This window comes from Ochlerotatus camptorhynchus, unplaced genomic scaffold, assembly GCF_037179485.1.
Source record: "Ochlerotatus camptorhynchus isolate MF236.1 unplaced genomic scaffold, CSIRO-AGI_Acam_v1.1 ptg000147l, whole genome shotgun sequence".
NCBI lineage: Eukaryota > Metazoa > Arthropoda > Insecta > Diptera > Culicidae > Ochlerotatus > Ochlerotatus camptorhynchus.
The window spans coordinates 663,825-678,395 of NW_027040637.1; the positions used below are offsets into that span (position 1 = coordinate 663,825).

General features: G+C 37.4%; 1 protein-coding gene across 3 annotated transcripts in view; it reads left to right on the forward strand.

The window, feature by feature from the left end:
* The first annotated feature begins 3,520 nt into the window (after positions 1–3,520).
* tsl (torso-like) overlaps positions 3,521–14,571 on the forward strand; it is a 149,693-nt gene continuing 138,642 nt past the window's right edge. The window contains exons 1-2 of one of the 3 annotated variants that reach the window (XM_065221740.1): positions 3,526–3,541; positions 3,961–4,357. The gene's annotated coding sequence lies outside the window, so the exon portion shown is untranslated. Of the gene's footprint in view, positions 3,542–3,568; positions 4,358–14,571 lie in introns of those variants that run through there. The other 2 variants (XM_065221742.1, XM_065221739.1) reach the window with 2 other exon arrangements.

Here is a 14,571-nt window from a genome sequence, read left to right on the forward strand (position 1 = left end):
ACACATCGTAGCATGTCTCTACCTGTTGGAGACTGAATTTAGGTACCTGGTTAGGTTAATTTTGACATGGCAGTGGATACCTGCTGATTTTTAGTACCTATTGATTAGTATATAACTCGTAGATAAAAGATGGATTCTTCAGTGGTGTTGAGTACTTGGCACTGATGAAGTCTGCAAGTAGTAGACGGAATACGCGTATCTGTCAAAAGATAAGCAATTATAACGGAATTTAAAGGAAATAAACCACCCAAAGCTCTTCATAAAGGGATTCCGTTAAGAGGTTCGATATATTTAAAGGATTGAAATTAATAATTATTTTGTTGGACATTTCTATGTACCTCGGTTGTACTGTACCAGGGAGGCAACTTCAAAATCATCTTCAGAACATTATTTTTTTAAATCTTTTGAAGTGCTTGGTAAACAACTAGACTATAAAGCATGGCCCGCCTAAAAACTAGAAGTTTATTCGTCAGGCAAAGTTTGTATTTCCTGATTATAAGAGTATACAAACATCTTGATTATTTATTAAATTTGGCTTGAATGCCCTCAATGTGATCTTTGAAAGTTAATTTTTTGTCTAGTACTAATCCAAGATATTTCACTTGACTTGACCAAGAAATTGGAACTCCGTTCATAGTGACTATGTGACTACTATTAGGTTTAAAAAAAAGCTCTAGGCTAAATATTATAAGTTGAGTTTTGGAAGTGTTGGGAGAAATCTTCAATATAAATAAGAAGAGAAAATATCTAAACTTTTCTGCAGTCTGCTGCAAATAACACGAAGACTTCTTCCTTTAGCGGAAATGCCTGATCCATCAGCGAACAACGATTTATGGCAACCCTCAGGCAAATCAGGGAGGTCCGAAGTGAAAATATTATACAATATACGCCCAAGAATGCTACCCTGAGGAGCTCCTGCTCTAACAGGTAATTATTCAGATTTGGAATTTTGATAATTTACCAGCAGAGTTCTGCCAGTTAAATCATTTTGAACTAATTTCAGCAGAGTTCTGCCAGTTAAATCATTTTGAACTAATTTCATAATATAGAGTGGATAATTAAACTTTTTCACTTTAGCAATCAAACCTTCATGCCAAACACTGTCGAATGCTTTTTCTATGTATAGAAGAGCAACTCCAGTTGAGCAGCCTTCAGATGTGTTTGCACGCAATAAATTGGTAACTCTTAAGACTTGATGAGTAGTTGAAAGCCCATGGCGAAATCCAAACAGCTCATCTGCAAAAATTGAGTTCGTATTGATGTGAAGCATCATTCTATATAAAATTATCTTTTCAAAAAGTTTACTTATTGAAGAAAGCAAACTTATTGGACGGTAGCTAGAAGCCTCGACTGGATTTTTAGCCGGCTTCAAAATTGGAACAACTTTTGCATTTTTCCATTTATCAGGAAAGTATGCCAAATGGAAACATCTGTTAAATAGTTGTAAATAGAAAGAAAATGTACTCTCTGGGAGTTTTTTGATGAAGATAGAAAATATTCCATCATCACCTGGAGCTTTCATATTACGAAATTTTTTATTTATAGATCTTACTTCGTCCAAGAATCATCAATAATATTTCCCGAGAAAAAATATTCAGATATTCCCAAGCAATCCAATTCTCAAGACTAGTTTTTCCAAATTTGTGATCAAAATTTGACCACCTTTTTTAAGCACTGGAATAGGCTTTGATGTATTTTCAAAATTTTGAGAGCTTTCAAAAAGGTTTGGAACTCGGGTTTAATTTCTAAAAATTATTTTCTAAAGGTTTGTACCTCATGGCAGAGAACCGCTTTTTATTTATTTTTTTGGAAATCCCGCCAGATCACTTTCATGGCAGGATCGGGTGTTCTTTGATATTGCCTCATACGGACATTTTCCAGACGGATCAAGAGCTGAAGATCATCGTCTATTATAATTGAATCGAATTTAACCTCGCATTTTGGTACTGAGGCAGCTCTTGCATCAACTATAGAAGTAGTCAGATATTCAAGATCATAATTAACATCATCTTTGGTTTGCAAAGGAATGTTTGGATCAAAGCTTTATTCCATAAATAATACAAATTATTTCTTGGGATATTTCAAAAGTTACGGTAAGGTGATCCTGACTTCGGTTCCAATTGGCTACAAAATTGACATGAATCAGTTAAAACCAAATCAATAGTTGAGGGATTTTTTGCTGAAGAAAAGCATGTTGAGCTGTTTGGATATTGAATAATGCAATAACCTGCAGAACAATCATAAAACAGAATATTACCATAGGTCTTTTTAAGGCACCACCAACGTAGATTGCGCCCGGCGAGTTCGAGAGGAAACGTCAACCAAACCATTTGTTTACATTAGAATAAATTTTTTTCACAACACAAATTCAAGCATTTTTCATTCAACATCTTGCCAATTTTCATCGTTAATTGTTCTATCGTATGATTTTTCACTGATCTGAACTAATTTGCACTCAAACTATGTACACACAAGAAATCCGGAAGATCATTACCACTAAGGCACTATTCTAATTTTCCATTTTTCTCAGAACAAATATTCTTGAACACCAGCAGGATCCTTACAAAACCGATAAAAAAATGAATTTTTCAACTGTAGATCAAGTTTAGGAGCAGCTCTAATTAATCAATTTATCAGGAAAAGTGAAAAATTGCTCCGCTTGCTATGTCTCATGGTGGAAATTTCTACTCACAACACTCTTTTTGACGTTCTCCTATTCATCACCAGAGGTTGAAGCGATCACTTAGTTTCTATTAAAAAGGCCTATTGGAATTGCTTTGAGGATTATTTCACGAACGGTGGTTTGCATTAAAATCACCAATAAAAAATAATTTAGACCTACACACTTATTTTTCTTCTACCGAGCTCGGCCATGCACATCTCGGCAAAAAATTTAACTTATTTTTGCCGAGATTTGCACAGCCGAGCTCGGTAGAAAAAAACTAACATATGACAAATAAGTGTCTGAAGGTCACGTGTTGAAAGTGTGCCCATATTTTCTGAAACGGTCTATAGTCAAGAATTAGCTCTCCAGGAATAGTTTGGATGGCCTTGGAGGACATTCCAAAAAATATTGTTTGTCCATAGTTCTCGTTTTTGTTTGTGACTTTAGATAAATCAATCGAATAAGCTTTAAGCCGTATTTGCCGATGCTACCCTAATTATACGTTCTCGTGAGCATGAGCAATTGAGTCTCGATGCGCTGATACACGTGCATCTAGAAGCAGCAACACATAATACAGTTCGCGGTTCTTCGCACATGCTTACTTTAACCGAACGGAACAAGTGGTAATGCGGATTGATAGAGACAGTCCAGCGCGCACTGTGAGCATGATGATTGGCTCAGTGAGCCAGTAGATCGAACGAAACCTTCTGCACCAGCGATCGGCGTCGGTCGGTGTTGTGTGCTCAGGCTTATTAGTATGGCTGATTCTCGGTTCGAACTGTTCGTTTGGTTCGTTCGTTCGTTTAGTTTGTTTACAGCCGCACATCGCGACGGAGCCTTTGCTCGTTCCGAAAAGTGCGGTATTGCTGGATGGTGGTTTGTATTCTTTTTATTTATTATTCAATATTAATAGAGTTAAAAGTCAGACTGTGGGTTGGCAGGAGCGGTTTTCGATGCTGGTTGATGTATATTGTGTATAGAAGCAACCAATACTACCACGATCACCATCATCAATGCGGCGCGGCGAGAAGAACTCGGAAGCCCGCATGCTCTCGCTCAGAGTCAGAACTCCATCCATAGTCGGAGCTGCTGCCAAGTGACTGACCAGTATCCGACTGGCAGCGGTTCGATCAAGAACAATCTTTCCGAGCGTACGTGGTTCCTGATCGTTTGTTATGGTGCCGTTGTTGTTTTAAGTGGGTGATTGCGAAATTTTGGGAAGTTGTTCTGTTGGACAGCCAATGAGCAGTTGGATTCAGTGAATGGTATTGTAAATGTTTATGACATCTCTTTAGTGTTATCCGCTCCACTCGGTGATGCGCTGTTGGATTTGTTGTGTTTCGTTTTGAGGAAGAATCTACCTGTGTGACCAAATGAGTGTCTGTTGATGCAAAGCAGCAAGGACTGCCGAAGATCTTGCGAAAACAAAAATTTCAGATGCATGCGTCAGTGCAGTGGAGTGTTGAACAAATCTGGCTAGTTTAAGATCAAAGATCAGCATGTTGCCCTGGCAGTACGTCTAGTGTGTGGTGAGTGAGGCAGTATAATGAAAGTGAATAAAGTGCAGTTTTGAGAAACAAGTTTTACTGGTCGAGTAGGGGGTGTACATATTTGGTCCGAGCCACATGCTAGTTAGATCATTGTGCTGCATGGAAAACCAAACAGAACTTTTGGGACTGCAAGCGTGAGCTGGTAAGCATACTTTATTATACTACTCGGTTTGGGTCATAAATACACTGTGAACAATAATTGATCTATTGTACAAGAATGTGTTATTAGATAGGCAGTGGAAAACTAGAGATTGCACTTGGAAAATGTTTTAGAAATTTTAAGCTAGAAAAAATTGACGGGCTTTCAATTTAAGGACATTTTTTTTTCAAATTATATAACTTAAATTGTTGTTCGTGATGTCAAACATAGAAAAAAAAATAATTTTTTAACTAGATAAATTCAAGACGTTTCTCCTTGAAAAAATTTCAAGATTCCAGATTCTAGAAAAAATATTGAAGATTTTCCATAAAATATCTAAATGAATTTTGAAATTACAAGGAATTATTGGCATAATTATAATCAAATTCTGAGGAATTATTCCATGAAAGTTTGACGATTCCAATTTTTGAACGATTCCATGAAACTTGTTATTTGAAGCAGAATAGCGAAATAGCGAAAAAAAATAAACTAGTTATAGATTTTACCTCTTCAAAATTCCATGAACCAATTGTGTGCTGAAATTCGGCCGACTCACGCTTAATTGTAAGGCTTATAGCAGTGTTAAGCAATAAAAATAGTGAATTAGAGACTAAAATCATTCAAAAAGTGACTAAAAAGTGATTTTAAATCATTTTAAAAAGTTACCAAAATGTGACTTGAACATTATCAGAAAACTTTCAGAAATAAAATCATGGTAATTGATTTGACAGTAATTCAAAAAAGGTAGGCATCGATTTCTTATCTGTACGCATTCGTCAAAAGTTTATATTGCAAGATCTTGCACAACTAGATTAAAAACTAACAACACTGTGTAACACGACTTTCAATTACAGAGATATTTTACCATATTTGAAATTCTTATGGTCTCCTGAATTAAAGTCTAGAATAAAACTATTCTCTAACCCGTCACGCTTTTTAAATATGAACTATGATGCGATCGGCGAAATTGCATCACGAAGGTGCTCCGCGTTTGCTTAGTTACCTAATAATAAGACATTACCTAATTATTAGAAATATTTCCGAAATAAGGAATGAAACGTCGAGATAGCGTTTTAAAATGTTAAATGATCTAATCTTTGAATTACTGAAAAAAAAGCATAATTCTTCTACACCAGGAGTTGCTATTCATTCTACTGGGCCGAACATCTTCTTGACCGAACAAGCCTGAATGAGTCATTTCCAAGCAACATTGTTTTATCGAGATTTTAAAGCATTCTACAAGTCTAAATCATGGTCTACAGAACCCTTATAAAACCAAAATTGTTACTTGGGTTAGGTCGTATGAATAAAAGCGTTTACTTTACTTTTCCCGTAAGAAAAGCACGGGAAAGTAAAGTTAACTCTTTTTGGTTCATACGGCCCATTAGGTCGACTTGGGAAAGTGACATTATAAAGGTTGAACACAAAAAAAGCCGGACACGAAAAATCGCAATAAGAAATGCGTCTTATTTTTCATAGTTCAATGTAGCAGCTATACATTTGTAAGTATTATGCTTATTGTAAGACCATTGTTTCAGTCTTCCTCCTTACCATAGGCCATTTCTCAAACTTTTCTTTGTACAAGGCCAATCATCTTTTGCACGAGCCCTGTTCCCACTTGTTTGGCTGGCCAAATTCCATTTCCGCTTGAAATCTTTCAGACCAATTGCAGTTCCACCCTTTTTCTTCAGTATGTGCTTCACAATTGACCAGTATTCCTCAATTGGCCTTTAGTTCCGGAGAGTATTGGCCGGATTCATCTACTTGGGAACCACTGTGACGCCATTTTCGCTGTACTACTGTTTGGTGGAATTTGAGTAGTGGCAGCTTGCCAAGTCCGGCCAAAATAGACAATCCACCTCATGCTGCTCCAGAAAAGGCAATATTTTTTTCCGTCGGCACTCCTCCTGGAAAATCTGCTGGTTCAGGGTCCCAGTTTCGCTTTTAATCCCACAACTGCAGATTGCTTGCCAGACAAGGAACTTTTTGGAGAATTTCAATTTCATTTTGATTTCACATTTTTCCGGGTTACTCTTCCGGTTAACCGAGGTATGAAATTCCTGCCCAGGAATTTGATAGAAAATTGCCAGGAGCGGATAGACCGGGATTTTCGTTTTGAGCGCGCACGATCGAATCGCGACGTGCTTGTTCCGGTGGAAGCCATGATGTAAACAAATTAACTTTTACTGACAACCAATGCCTACTGTGATTCTAAACACTATTAGCTTGATTAAGAAATTTTGAAAAAAAAAATCTCAAAAAATGCCTTTATGGCAACGTTTTTTTATGCGTCCGCATTTTTTTTTCGTGTTCAACCTTTAAGCTTATAAACTGTTTTAAACTGGTAAAAAATAGAATAAGCCATGATGAGTAAACTATCGAGTGATCGGAATTGTTTATGAATAATGCCTGGAATTTATAAAATCCTTGAACTTCAATTCACAAGATCCTTGACGAGCTTTTGGATCATTTGAAATTTGACAAACTGACAAACAATCTTAAAATTTTGGAAATAAAAAACTTTTCAATACATTTTAACTTGAGAGGTGTCAGACTAAAGAAAGGAAAACAAGTACCGGAATGTTTTAAGATCTCTTAGTTTTGTCTTTGGAGATTTGTTAATATTCTTCGATTATTTTCAAGCTTGCACTTTATGGAAATTTGATATATTTTGGATTTAGTTTTAATAAATTTCTGATTATTTATTTTTTTAATCTTGAAACTTGTTGTAAATTACATTTCAAAATAATAGATTGGGGTATGGTCTTCGATTAATTTGCGATACCGCTAACAACAAGATATTAGGAAAATGTTGCGGGAAATTTATAATTCATTGGATTAAGACACTTTTGAAGTTATCAAGCTCAATTTAGAAGTTCCGGAGTGAATTTTTTATTTGATATGCCTTCTAGAAACTTGTGAGATAAATATATAAAGGGGAACATTGAGCACAAGAAGAGAAACACAAATCAATGCTGACTAATTTAAGCTGTAATGATAATCGTAAGACGGACCAAAACCCTATAGATCCCCTGTACTACCGTGGGAAGGAAAGGGTCATAGAGCTTAAACGTACAAAATGCAGTACTATATAGTGGAAAATTAAAAAAAAAACGATGGAAAAGAATTTCAGATTCCCGACGATTTTTTTATATTGTTGATAATTATTATAGCTTATTGTCTACTCATTTTTCTTAATAAAATTGCATGAGTTTTCCAGATTTTTCTGAATGTATGGTAGGAACATTCGGAAAAATCTGGAAAACTCATGGAATTTTTAAAGAAAAATGTTCTTGGACATTGACGAAAATAATCCAAGGGTTAAATTTTGTGGACATTAACAAGAATAAAAATTTAAACTCATCAGGTAGATTTTTGTTATGTGGATTCAAATTTAACTTAAATCAATCAGAAGATTAACTTTATAGGGAAAATGGATGTAATGTCGGCCTAAATGCCCCTCATTTGGGCCCATACATAAATTCAGCAATCGACTAAATTTTCAATAACGACCAAGGCTGACATTACATCCATTTCCCCTATTTCTTTCATAAGAATTTCTTTTCATAGAGTTCTTCTAAAATAAATTGGAGTTTATCTCTAGAAGTGCCTTGAATTTTCTTTATAACAGTGTAGAAATTATCTGCAGACCACTAAAAAATCATGAAATTCGTCCTTAGATTCTCTTTGAATTATAAACTTTTTTAGAGAATTCACCTTCTTAGAAACTCCCATGCTGTTCACCTCTGAGTTCTCATAATTTTTTTATCTAAGTTCTACTGAAAATTCACAAGCAGTTCTCCTTAAAATTATCTGGAAATGCTTTCCAAGTAGTTCCTGGTCCAAGTTGTACCCAATAAATTGTTCACAGGGCTACTTAAAAAAAAACACTGATATCACACAATTGACTTCGAGCTCTAGTCATCTAGGATGGAGCTCGATGAAAGTAGATGGACTTAAAAACAATAAATGGCAAACGACTTTTCGTGGATTAATTCGCTAGCATGAGATTTTTAGATTGCTGATGAAGCAACATAATATATCCGTAATCGCATAAGGGAATACTTTTGGACTGAATCCAATATACCGCCAACAATTTGGTCAACATTTACAAACTTAAAGTAACATGTTATATTTTCTAACATTCCCCCCAAGTATGCCTAAATTCTTTGCCAATTTAGTCCAGAATTCTCTCCACGAAACCCTTGGAATTCACTCTACAATTCTCTTTGAATTCTAAATCATTCTCGCAAAAACTCCCTTAATTTTGACTTATTTAAATTTGGATAGACAACCATGGAATGGAATGGAATACTGCTCAGAAATGATTTGGAATTATCCTTAGGATTCCTTTAGTATTCTTCCGAAATTCCCGTGCATTTATTGAAATTCATCTAAAAATTTCTTAAGAATAGTCATCAGTATTCTCTAAGGATTCTAAAACTTCCTAGAAATCCTACTTAAAATTCCCTTGCTATGTATCGTTGATAATCTCCTTACCATTCTCTTGGAATCTTTCTCGTAATTCCCTTGAAATAATGCTCTGAAATCTATCTCAGATTCTCTTTGAATTTTTATCAGGTTTCACTTGGAATACTCATCCGATTTCCTTTGGAATCCTCATCATAGTTTATTTTTCCCTTCCATGCCGTTCAAAATTACTTTGAAATTTTTCTCAAAACATTGCACAGTAGTCCAATATGGTAATTTAGCAAGTCAAAAGTCCTAGTACTTTTGTCTTAAGGGAAGGTCCATAAATTATGTCACGCAAATTTGGCCCATTTTTTGTATGGACCTTAATTTTTTTTTGTATGGTTCGTCACAGTTTCCGAACCCCCCCCCCCTCAAAGTGTGACATAATTAATGGACGATCCCTAAGTTTTAGACGGAAATCATCGTTTGCGTAAAAAGTTCCTCCTTTTAGTCGTTTTTTTTAATCATGGTAGGGTTAACTACCCCATTTCCGGCCTATTAAGCACAATACGCACTTAGTCTTCCTTAATCTAGCGCAGTTTAGCACCAAACGGAATGTTATTATTACTGATGGCTTCCAAATTTATTAACCTCTCCGTACGTACCATAAGATTTGATAAAGAGAAGCTAATCGTTGAGATATTGTCATAGCGGCGCCGGTGGTGTAGTGGTAAGCGTGATTGCCTCTCACCCCAGCAGGCCTGGGTTCAATCCCAGTCGGCGCCGCCGGGATGTTCTGAGGCATAACATCTCTGATCGCCTTCCTTCGGAAGGGAAGTAAAGCCGTTGGTCCCCGGTTCATGAGTTGATGGGTCGATAGGTAGGGTCCAGGTGTGGGAGCTGCCTTCCTGGCGTCGGTAGCATTGGTGCTCAGCACGGAAAACAAGATCGACGGAAAACAAACCAAAGGAAAAAAAAAAAAAAGAGATATTGTCAAAAGTCTAACACTGCTTCTTGACGCCAAACTTGGCCAACGGATTCAAAACTCGGCCTAACGCATTGAAACGCCATTGAAACGCCAATGAATTCACTTCGGCCTATCGGATGAAGATAAAAATTGATTCGGTCGGAGCGCTTCTTCTGTTTATGAGAATAATGGACTCAAACCTTCATATCACGCGTTCTCATTGACTTCGTTCGGTAGCTTATTAACTGAAGTATCGTACCAAACGCATAATTGACTTGTTTACTCTGAAATCATGGATTTATTTGAAGTTTTCTGCTCGATAGGCCCAAAATGGGCGATTAGGTCGAAGTAGTTCTCTACCCTAGTTGAAATTGATTGATGAAAACTAACTTAATTATTTTTGAAAATAGACCCAAATGTCTTCAACAAAGTTGTAGTGAGTTGATTTTAAGCTATTTTGAGGAAAAACAATTTTTCGATCTAAATTTAAAGCAATTTTCCTGAAACGACGCTTATGAACATGCATATTTCTAGATAGAGCTGGAATTAGGGCGAAACTGCTTTTGTAAACAATGACTTCTATAACCGATTTCTAGGAACTCAAGGCTCACTCACGCAAACTTACATAACCGTCGGGTAGGGGAAGTTTTCCTCTACCCGATGGTGTTGTTGATTTACGTTGACGAGTTTTAACTTTCTAAGAATCATCGAAAGAAGCCATTGTTTACAAAAACTGTTACGCCCTAATTCCAGCTCTATTTAGATTTGTGTTGAATGCAGTTTACCTTAAGAACCACACAATTTTTAGAAGCACCTATTAAGTCAATTTACAAGATAGATGGAAAAAGTATGTTTTCAACTCAGCAAATTGAAATCATCTTAGCTACAGCTTTTCCAAAGAACATGTGCCTCTATTTTCAAAAATAAGTAAGTATTTTTGGATAGTTGAAGATGCTAATTTCAAACAACAGACTAAAGTGGTATTTTTTATACAATAGATGAGGAGATGAAAGTATAGTGTAGATAGTTCCGTTAGAGTACGGCAGTGCGAAAATTGTATATAGAGAGTAGAAAGCGAGCAAGGACAACTTTACCGTATGCGTGATAATGTTTGCACCATTGAGCAATGTCAAAATTAAAAAAATTCTCAAAAATTTCGTTTTCGAGTTTTTTTTTTAGTTATTTAAAGGGGGGATGCTTCTCAAAGTCCTAAACTTTGTTAATCATCGATCGAGTTTCCACTTGCTGCAATTACGGCCTCCACACGCTTCCGGAATGCACGGCAGGTTCCAATGATGTAGTCTGGATCCATTTCTCTCCAGGTACGGGTCAATGTTTTTCTGAGGCTTGCTGTACTCGGGTGGCGTTTAGAACAGGCCTTGGTCTTCATGACGCGCCATATTGAGTAATGCAGCGGATTAAGATCGGGGCTGGATGGCGGCCACATATCCTTCGCCCAGAACGGAAGATGTTCCTGCAACCACTTCTGAGTGCGGTTCGAGTGACACGGAGCCCCATCTTGTTGAAATACAACATTTGGCTTCGGATCGTACTGTTCTTTGATCCACGGAAGAACATACTTACTTAAAATCCCGATGTAGACCTCCGTGTTGACCTTGTCGCCTTCTGGAATGAACACCGGGTCCATTTTTTTTGCCATCGGAGGCCACCAATCCAAACACCATAACGCTAGCAGGATGCTTGTTCAAATACACGTTCTTGTGCTCGTCGGCCATGTCTTTTACTGGAAGAGAACTAATATACCGGTCGGTTCTGGAATTTGATATGGGATCGACGGTAAACATGCTCTCGTCGGTGAACAGGATTACCGGATTTTTTCGCTTAAGGAAGTTCAAGATTTTCTTGCATCGTTCGACTCGTAGCTCCCGGATGCGGTTGGTAATCATGTGAGTTTTTTTTCCGTGCCCTCGACTTCGCCCCGCAATCTTCCTTTACGATCTTCGGTGCCGTAAAGTCACTGATCCCGTGTTCCTTTGCCATTTTCTTGGCTGGATCCTTACTCCGGTCTGGGACTAGGTTCTGTTCGGAGTACGAAATCTTCGGGTTGGCTGACGAAGACGATAGGCGTCGTGAACGCGAGCACAGCCTTCGGCTCAATTTTGAGGTGCACAGCAAAAAAATATTTTTGATATCACATCAAAGTGGATGCACTACAATCATGTCGAAAATTTCATGTAATTTTTATGACCACATAAATAAACAAATGCAGTAAAAGCAGCATAATGTCAGTTCATGCATTGTATTAATGATAATTTTGTCCTTTTTAGCAAGTAATATTACACCATATTTTCGACATGATTGTAGTGCATCCACTTTGACGTGATATCAAAATTATTTTTTTGCTGTGTGCCAATTCCGTGGCATGGCACGTATTGCCAGATCCCAAAATGGCAAATGGATTATTTTCATAATTATCTTTATTAAGGAGACTTTCAGCCCTTGGCTGGTTCGTCTCCAATAAATGGAAAAAGGCAGCCGAGGGCCACGAGGGACGTCCGTTCTCGCTTGGACCGAATCCTCCAAGGTGGCGTACGGAAGGATGTCGACGGGGTCCTCAGGACTCTGGATTCGCTGCCGCTGTAAGGATTCTCCGAGATTTTACACCGAAGGTCACAGAAGAAAAGGCCCGGGCTCATTATTACACCTGACCGCTAACTGTCTCTCTCTCTATTTACAAAAGAACTTAGAACAAGGAGCTTTTACCTTTTCCTCTCATAGGTTTTGTTCGTCGTTGTTCCGCTTCCTATGTCTCACGGTAAACATTTCTGCTCACAACACTCTTTTTGACGTTCTTTGTTTCACCACTAGAGGTTGAATCGAGCGCTTAGTTTCTATTAAAAAGGCGAATTGAAGAATCAAAGCGAAGATTGACTCACAAATGGCAAGTGGGTGAAAATGGTAATGACGTTTTGATATCTGTCATATTGCATGACATTTTTTTTGGTCATCGTATTTTTTTTTGCGATATGGCAACACCTTAAACCATTATCCAAAAATACCCCCATAATATACTAGACAGCCTTACTGGTGGCCGATCCTAGCTGTCTTTCATGGCGAATGAGAACGACTCAAATTTGAGTTTAGTTCACTCATAATCGCCAAAAGTGCAGGAACTCAGCGATGAGTTAATTTCCCAAGTAACCAAAAGTTCCGCATTCAACACTTCCAAGTTCCATAAAGTTCAAATAAAGTTCCGACAGAACTTTCAAGTTCCATAAAGTTCAAATAAAGTTCCGACAGAACTTTCAAGTTCCATAAAGTTCATATAAAGTTCCGACAGAACTTTCAAGTTCCATAAAGTTCAAATAAAGTTCCGACAGAACTTTCAAGTTCCATAAAGTTCAAATAAAGTTCCGACAGAACTTTCAAGTTCCATAAAGTTCAAATAAAGTTCCGACAGAACTTTCAAGCCACATGAAGCAATCCGCACAAATCTTGTTTTGTAACAAAATTTAATGTACGTAAATATGAAATAATCAGTGGCCCGAATAAATCGTTATTCTTATATTTATGCAACATTCTATCCAAAAATAAAAAAAAATTAAAAAGTAATTTCCTAGATTCGAACCCGTGTATTCGGCATGTGATCTACGATTGCTAACCACTGTGCCACAAGTGTGATGGAATACCATGCGGGCAAACACCAATTTAAATTCATCAAGGTGTTGTGTTTCGTATTCAAGTCAGTCAGCTGGCTCAGAAAACTTCAACAATAGGCGGGACAATAGCTCATTTTCATATATTTCAGATGACGTAGTGGTTCGTGCTGAGAGTCTCACGCAGAAGGACTGGGTTTACTTCTTCCAACAGCTCCATTACTACTACTAATGCTGATAAATCAATACACATTAATACCTGCCTTTAGAAATAACTTGCATAAAAGTGCGAACTAAATATAGAATTGGTGTAGAGGACAAAAACCTTTTTTAATTTATTTTCTAAAAGTTCCATTCAAGTTCCGCCAGAGACTGCTTAGAATGCTCTTCAATTATGGCACCGGAACTTTCAAGTCTTATAACGGCTTAAAAATGAGGCTGGCTTAAAATTCTATAGACCACTTTCTACCAAGGTGCTTAAGCCATAAATAGCCTTTTATCAGAACTTTTGGTTACTTGGGTTGCCCCATGTTTTCCCAGGTTTTTCCAGGATATTCCAGGGAAAAATTCGCGAATTTGTGAAAAGTAAAGATTGGATTCACTCAGTCTATTGGTACTACTCCGAGACTGAATAAAATTTTCGTCAATTTCCTCATTTTCCGGCAGATTTTTTAGGTTTTCCACAGGAAACCATGGGACAAATTTTACTCATCGCTGAGTTCCTGCACTTTTGGCGATTATGAGCGAACTAAATTCAAATTTGGGTTGTTCTCATTCGCCGTGAATTGATACGCAGAAGTCAAGTTGGTTATTCAAAAATAACCGTTACGTAAACCTCACTTTTCGATTATTGATAGCGGTTTGAGCGAGGAGAACAACCAGTTCTCAAAGTAATCGGCTGTCAGTGTCTTATTCGGAAAGGTTGCCAACTATACAAATACAATGTTGCCAAACTTCGGTTTTTCCGAAGACTATCTACTACCGATTAAAAAGATAGCAACTATCGATTCTGAGCTTGATCTATCATTCTGTGTGTGACTCTAAAGGCCCACGCACGTTAGATCCGGATCGGACGCGTTGCGGCAAAGTGACAGCTATATCTATTGTCGAACTGTCAAATTTACGTCAACGCAACGCAAACGGATCTAATGTGGGTGGCCCTTACAGATATTCGCAAGTGCGCTTTTTGGCTCAGCTCTGGTACCATCTTCGGTCCCAAG